The sequence below is a fragment of the Hemitrygon akajei genome, chromosome 19 (genome assembly GCF_048418815.1).
Source record: "Hemitrygon akajei chromosome 19, sHemAka1.3, whole genome shotgun sequence".
Lineage (NCBI taxonomy): Eukaryota > Metazoa > Chordata > Chondrichthyes > Myliobatiformes > Dasyatidae > Hemitrygon > Hemitrygon akajei.
The window spans coordinates 72,912,780-72,920,517 of NC_133142.1; positions in this window are offsets into that span (position 1 = coordinate 72,912,780).

The window sequence follows — 7,738 nt, forward strand, 5'->3', positions numbered from 1 at the left end:
GTGGCCCTCAGGACTGTGCCAATGGTGGCCCTCAGGACTGTGCCAATGGTGGCCGTCAGTACTGTGCCAATGATGGCCATCAGTACTGTGCCAATGGTGGCCTTCAGTGCTGTGCCAATTGTGGTCCTCAGTGCTGTGCCAATGGTGGCCTTCAGTACTGTGCCAATGATGGCCTTCAGTGCTGTGCCAATGATGGCCCTCAGTACTGTGCCAATGGTGGCCATCAGTACTGTGCCAATGATGGCCTTCATTGCTGTGCCAATGATGGCCCTCAGTACTGTGCCAATTGTGGCCCTCAGTGCTATGCCAATGGTGGCCTTCAGTACTGTGCCAATGGCCTAGCCTGCAGTGCTGTGCCAATTGTGGCCCTCAGTGCTGTGCCAATGATGGCCCTCTGTACTGTGCCAATGATGGCCTTCAGTACTGTGCCAATGATGGCCTTCAGTGCTGTGCCAATGGTGCCCTTCAGTGCTGTGCCAATTGTGGCCCTCAGTACTGTGCCAATTGTGGCCCTCAGTACTGTGCCAATGGTGGCCTTCAGTGCTGTGCCAATGGTGGCCTTCAGTACTTTGCCAATGATGGCCTTCAGTACTGTGCCAATGGTGGCCTTCATTACTGTGCCAATGATGGACATCAGTACTGTGCTAATTGTGGCCTTCAGTACTGTGCCAATGGTGGCCGTCAGTACTGTGCCAATGGTGGCCTTCAGTACTGTGCCAATGATGGCCTTCATTGCTGTGCCAATGATGGCCCTCAGTACTGTGCCAATTGTGGCCGTCTGTGCTATGCCAATGATGGCCATCAGTACTGTGCCAATGATGGCCTTCAGTGCTCTGCCAATGGTGGCCTTCAGTACTGTGCCAATTGTGGCCCTCAGTGCTATGCCAATGATGGCCATCAGTACTGTGCCAATGGTGGCCTTCAGTACTGTGCCAATGATGGCCTTCATTGCTGTGCCAATGATGGCCCTCAGTACTGTGCCAATTCTGGCCGTCTGTGCTATGCCAATGATGGCCATCAGTACTGTGCCAATGATGGCCTTCATTGCTGTGCCAATGATGGCCCTCAGTACTGTGCCAATTGTGGCCCTCAGTGCTATGCCAATGATGGCCATCAGTACTGTGCCAATGATGGCCTTCAGTACTGTGCCAATGATGGCCTTCATTGCTGTGCCAATGGTGGCCCTCAGTTCTGTGCCAATGGTGGCCTTCAGTACTGTGCCAATGATGGCCTTCATTGCTGTGCCAATGATGGCCCTCAGTACTGTGCCAATTGTGGCCGTCTGTGCTATGCCAATGGTGGCCTTCAGTACTGTGCCAATGATGGCCTTCAGTGCTCTGCCAATTGTGGCCCTCAGTACTGTGCCAATGGTGGCCTTCAGTACTGTGCCAATGGTGGCCTTCAGTACTGTGCCAATGATGGCCTTCAGTGCTGTGCCAATGATGGCCTTCAGTACTGTGCGAATGATGGCCTTCAGTACTGTGCCAATGGTGGCCTTAGTGCTGTCCCAATGTTGGCCCTCAGTACTGTGCCAGTGGTGGCCCTCAGTACTGTGCCAATGATGGCCTTCAGTACTGTGCCAATGGTGGCCCTCAGTACTGTGCCAATGGTGGCCTTCAGTACTGTGCCAATGATGGCCTTCAGTGCTGTGTCAATGATGACCTTCAGTACTATGCCAATGATGGCCTTCAGTACTGTGCCAATGATGGTCTTCAGTACTGTGCCAATGATGGCCTTCAGTGCTGTACCAATGGTGGCCTTCAGTGCTGTGCCAATGATGGCCTTCAGTACTGTGCCAATGGTGGCCTTCAGTGCTGTGCCAATTGTGGCCCTCAGTACTGTGCCAATTGTGGCCCTCAGTACTTTGCCAATGATGGCCTTCAGTACTGTGCCAATGATGGCCATCAGTACTGTGCTAATTGTGGCCTTCAGTACTGTGCCAATGGTGGCCGTCAGTACTGTGCCAATGATGGCCATCAGTACTGTGCCAATGGTGGCCTTCATTGCTGTGCCAATGATGGCCATCAGTACTGTGCCAATGGTGGCCCTCAGGACTGTGCCAATGGTGGCCCTCAGGACTGTGCCAATGGTGGCCGTCAGTACTGTGCCAATGATGGCCATCAGTACTGTGCCAATGGTGGCCTTCAGTGCTGTGCCAATTGTGGTCCTCAGTGCTGTGCCAATGGTGGCCTTCAGTACTGTGCCAATGATGGCCTTCAGTGCTGTGCCAATGATGGCCCTCAGTACTGTGCCAATGGTGGCCATCAGTACTGTGCCAATGATGGCCTTCATTGCTGTGCCAATGATGGCCCTCAGTACTGTGCCAATTGTGGCCCTCAGTGCTATGCCAATGGTGGCCTTCAGTACTGTGCCAATGGCCTAGCCTGCAGTGCTGTGCCAATTGTGGCCCTCAGTGCTGTGCCAATGATGGCCCTCTGTACTGTGCCAATGATGGCCTTCAGTACTGTGCCAATGATGGCCTTCAGTGCTGTGCCAATGGTGCCCTTCAGTGCTGTGCCAATTGTGGCCCTCAGTACTGTGCCAATTGTGGCCCTCAGTACTGTGCCAATGGTGGCCTTCAGTGCTGTGCCAATGGTGGCCTTCAGTACTTTGCCAATGATGGCCTTCAGTACTGTGCCAATGGTGGCCTTCATTACTGTGCCAATGATGGACATCAGTACTGTGCTAATTGTGGCCTTCAGTACTGTGCCAATGGTGGCCGTCAGTACTGTGCCAATGGTGGCCTTCAGTACTGTGCCAATGATGGCCTTCATTGCTGTGCCAATGATGGCCCTCAGTACTGTGCCAATTGTGGCCGTCTGTGCTATGCCAATGATGGCCATCAGTACTGTGCCAATGATGGCCTTCAGTGCTCTGCCAATGGTGGCCTTCAGTACTGTGCCAATTGTGGCCCTCAGTGCTATGCCAATGATGGCCATCAGTACTGTGCCAATGGTGGCCTTCAGTACTGTGCCAATGGTGGCCTTCAGTGCAGTGCCAATGTTGGCCCTCAGTACTGTGCCAGTGGTGGCCCTCAGTACTGTGCCAATGATGGCCTTCAGTACTGTGCCAATGGTGGCCCTCAGTACTGTGCCAATGATGGCCTTCAGTACTGTGCCAATGATGTCCTTCAGTACTGTGCCAATGATGGCCTTCAGTACTGTGCCAATGATGGCCTTCAGTGCTGTGCCAATGGTGGCCTTCAGTGCTGTGCCAATGATGGCCTTCAGTGCTGTGCCGATGGTGGCCTTCAGTACTGTGCCAATGGCCTAGCCTTCAGTGCTGTGCCAATTGTGGCCCTCAGTGCTGTGCCAATGATGGCCCTCTGTACTGTGCCAATGATGGCCTTCAGTACTGTGCCAATGATGGCCTTCAGTGCTGTGCCAATGGTGGCCTTCAGTGCTGTGCCAATTGTGGCCCTCAGTACTGTGCCAATTGTGGCCCTCAGTACTGTGCCAATGGTGGCCTTCAGTGCTGTGCCAATGGTGGCCTACAGTGCTGTGCCAATGATGGCCATCAGTACTGTGCCAATGATGGCCTTCTGTACTTTGCCAATGATGGCCTTCAGTACTGTGCCAATGGTGGCCTTCAGTACTGTGCCAATGATGGCCATCAGTACTTTGCTAATTGTGGCCCTCAGGACTGTGCCAATGGTGGCCGTCAGTTCTGTGCCAATGATGGCCATCAGTACTGTGCCAATGGTGGCCCTCAGGACTGTGCCAATGGTGGCCCTCAGGACTGTGCCAATGGTGGCCGTCAGTACTGTGCCAATGATGGCCATCAGTACTGTGCCAATGGTGGCCTTCAGTGCTGTGCCAATTGTGGTCCTCAGTGCTGTGCCAATGGTGGCCTTCAGTACTGTGCCAATGATGGCCTTCAGTGCTGTGCCAATGATGGCCCTCAGTACTGTGCCAATGGTGGCCATCAGTACTGTGCCAATGATGGCCTTCATTGCTGTGCCAATGATGGCCCTCAGTACTGTGCCAATTGTGGCCCTCAGTGCTATGCCAATGGTGGCCTTCAGTACTGTGCCAATGGCCTAGCCTGCAGTGCTGTGCCAATTGTGGCCCTCAGTGCTGTGCCAATGATGGCCCTCTGTACTGTGCCAATGATGGCCTTCAGTACTGTGCCAATGATGGCCTTCAGTGCTGTGCCAATGGTGCCCTTCAGTGCTGTGCCAATTGTGGCCCTCAGTACTGTGCCAATTGTGGCCCTCAGTACTGTGCCAATGGTGGCCTTCAGTGCTGTGCCAATGGTGGCCTTCAGTACTTTGCCAATGATGGCCTTCAGTACTGTGCCAATGGTGGCCTTCATTACTGTGCCAATGATGGACATCAGTACTGTGCTAATTGTGGCCTTCAGTACTGTGCCAATGGTGGCCGTCAGTACTGTGCCAATGGTGGCCTTCAGTACTGTGCCAATGATGGCCTTCATTGCTGTGCCAATGATGGCCCTCAGTACTGTGCCAATTGTGGCCGTCTGTGCTATGCCAATGATGGCCATCAGTACTGTGCCAATGATGGCCTTCAGTGCTCTGCCAATGGTGGCCTTCAGTACTGTGCCAATTGTGGCCCTCAGTGCTATGCCAATGATGGCCATCAGTACTGTGCCAATGGTGGCCTTCAGTACTGTGCCAATGATGGCCTTCATTGCTGTGCCAATGATGGCCCTCAGTACTGTGCCAATTCTGGCCGTCTGTGCTATGCCAATGATGGCCATCAGTACTGTGCCAATGATGGCCTTCATTGCTGTGCCAATGATGGCCCTCAGTACTGTGCCAATTGTGGCCCTCAGTGCTATGCCAATGATGGCCATCAGTACTGTGCCAATGATGGCCTTCAGTACTGTGCCAATGATGGCCTTCATTGCTGTGCCAATGGTGGCCCTCAGTTCTGTGCCAATGGTGGCCTTCAGTACTGTGCCAATGATGGCCTTCATTGCTGTGCCAATGATGGCCCTCAGTACTGTGCCAATTGTGGCCGTCTGTGCTATGCCAATGGTGGCCTTCAGTACTGTGCCAATGATGGCCTTCAGTGCTCTGCCAATTGTGGCCCTCAGTACTGTGCCAATGGTGGCCTTCAGTACTGTGCCAATGGTGGCCTTCAGTACTGTGCCAATGATGGCCTTCAGTGCTGTGCCAATGATGGCCTTCAGTACTGTGCGAATGATGGCCTTCAGTACTGTGCCAATGGTGGCCTTAGTGCTGTCCCAATGTTGGCCCTCAGTACTGTGCCAGTGGTGGCCCTCAGTACTGTGCCAATGATGGCCTTCAGTACTGTGCCAATGGTGGCCCTCAGTACTGTGCCAATGGTGGCCTTCAGTACTGTGCCAATGATGGCCTTCAGTGCTGTGTCAATGATGACCTTCAGTACTATGCCAATGATGGCCTTCAGTACTGTGCCAATGATGGTCTTCAGTACTGTGCCAATGATGGCCTTCAGTGCTGTACCAATGGTGGCCTTCAGTGCTGTGCCAATGATGGCCTTCAGTACTGTGCCAATGGTGGCCTTCAGTGCTGTGCCAATTGTGGCCCTCAGTACTGTGCCAATTGTGGCCCTCAGTACTTTGCCAATGATGGCCTTCAGTACTGTGCCAATGATGGCCATCAGTACTGTGCTAATTGTGGCCTTCAGTACTGTGCCAATGGTGGCCGTCAGTACTGTGCCAATGATGGCCATCAGTACTGTGCCAATGGTGGCCTTCATTGCTGTGCCAATGATGGCCATCAGTACTGTGCCAATGGTGGCCCTCAGGACTGTGCCAATGGTGGCCCTCAGGACTGTGCCAATGGTGGCCGTCAGTACTGTGCCAATGATGGCCATCAGTACTGTGCCAATGGTGGCCTTCAGTGCTGTGCCAATTGTGGTCCTCAGTGCTGTGCCAATGGTGGCCTTCAGTACTGTGCCAATGATGGCCTTCAGTGCTGTGCCAATGATGGCCCTCAGTACTGTGCCAATGGTGGCCATCAGTACTGTGCCAATGATGGCCTTCATTGCTGTGCCAATGATGGCCCTCAGTACTGTGCCAATTGTGGCCCTCAGTGCTATGCCAATGGTGGCCTTCAGTACTGTGCCAATGGCCTAGCCTGCAGTGCTGTGCCAATTGTGGCCCTCAGTGCTGTGCCAATGATGGCCCTCTGTACTGTGCCAATGATGGCCTTCAGTACTGTGCCAATGATGGCCTTCAGTGCTGTGCCAATGGTGCCCTTCAGTGCTGTGCCAATTGTGGCCCTCAGTACTGTGCCAATTGTGGCCCTCAGTACTGTGCCAATGGTGGCCTTCAGTGCTGTGCCAATGGTGGCCTTCAGTACTTTGCCAATGATGGCCTTCAGTACTGTGCCAATGGTGGCCTTCATTACTGTGCCAATGATGGACATCAGTACTGTGCTAATTGTGGCCTTCAGTACTGTGCCAATGGTGGCCGTCAGTACTGTGCCAATGGTGGCCTTCAGTACTGTGCCAATGATGGCCTTCATTGCTGTGCCAATGATGGCCCTCAGTACTGTGCCAATTGTGGCCGTCTGTGCTATGCCAATGATGGCCATCAGTACTGTGCCAATGATGGCCTTCAGTGCTCTGCCAATGGTGGCCTTCAGTACTGTGCCAATTGTGGCCCTCAGTGCTATGCCAATGATGGCCATCAGTACTGTGCCAATGGTGGCCTTCAGTACTGTGCCAATGGTGGCCTTCAGTGCAGTGCCAATGTTGGCCCTCAGTACTGTGCCAGTGGTGGCCCTCAGTACTGTGCCAATGATGGCCTTCAGTACTGTGCCAATGGTGGCCCTCAGTACTGTGCCAATGATGGCCTTCAGTACTGTGCCAATGATGTCCTTCAGTACTGTGCCAATGATGGCCTTCAGTACTGTGCCAATGATGGCCTTCAGTGCTGTGCCAATGGTGGCCTTCAGTGCTGTGCCAATGATGGCCTTCAGTACTGTGCCAATGGCCTAGCCTTCAGTGCTGTGCCAATTGTGGCCCTCAGTGCTGTGCCAATGATGGCCCTCAGTACTGTGCCAATGATGGCCTTCAGTACTGTGCCAATGATGGCCATCAGTACTGTGCCAACGATGGCCTTCAGTACTGTGCCAATGATGGCCATCAGTACTGTGCCAACGATGGCCTTCAGTGCTGTGCCAATGGTGGCCTTCAGGGCTGTGCCAATTGTGGCCCTCAGTACTGTGCCAATGGTGGCCTTCAGTGCTGTGCCAATGATGGCCTTCAGTACTGTGCCAATGGCCTAGCCTTCAGTGCTGTGCCAATTGTGGCCCTCAGTGCTGTGCCAATGATGGCCATCAGTACTGTGCCAATGATGGCCTTCAGTACTGTTCCAATGATGGCCTTCAGTGCTCTGCCAATGGTGGCCCTCAGTACTGTGCCAATGAAGGCCATCAGTACTGTGCCAATGATGGCCTTCAGTGCTGTGCCGATGGTGGCCTTCAGTACTGTGCCAATGGCCTAGCCTTCAGTGCTGTGCCAATTGTGGCCCTCAGTGCTGTGCCAATGATGGCCCTCTGTACTGTGCCAATGATGGCCTTCAGTACTGTGCCAATGATGGCCTTCAGTGCTGTGCCAATGGTGGCCTTCAGTGCTGTGCCAATTGTGGCCCTCAGTACTGTGCCAATTGTGGCCCTCAGTACTGTGCCAATGGTGGCCTTCAGTGCTGTGCCAATGGTGGCCTACAGTGCTGTGCCAATGATGGCCATCAGTACTGTGCCAATGATGGCCTTCTGTACTTTGCC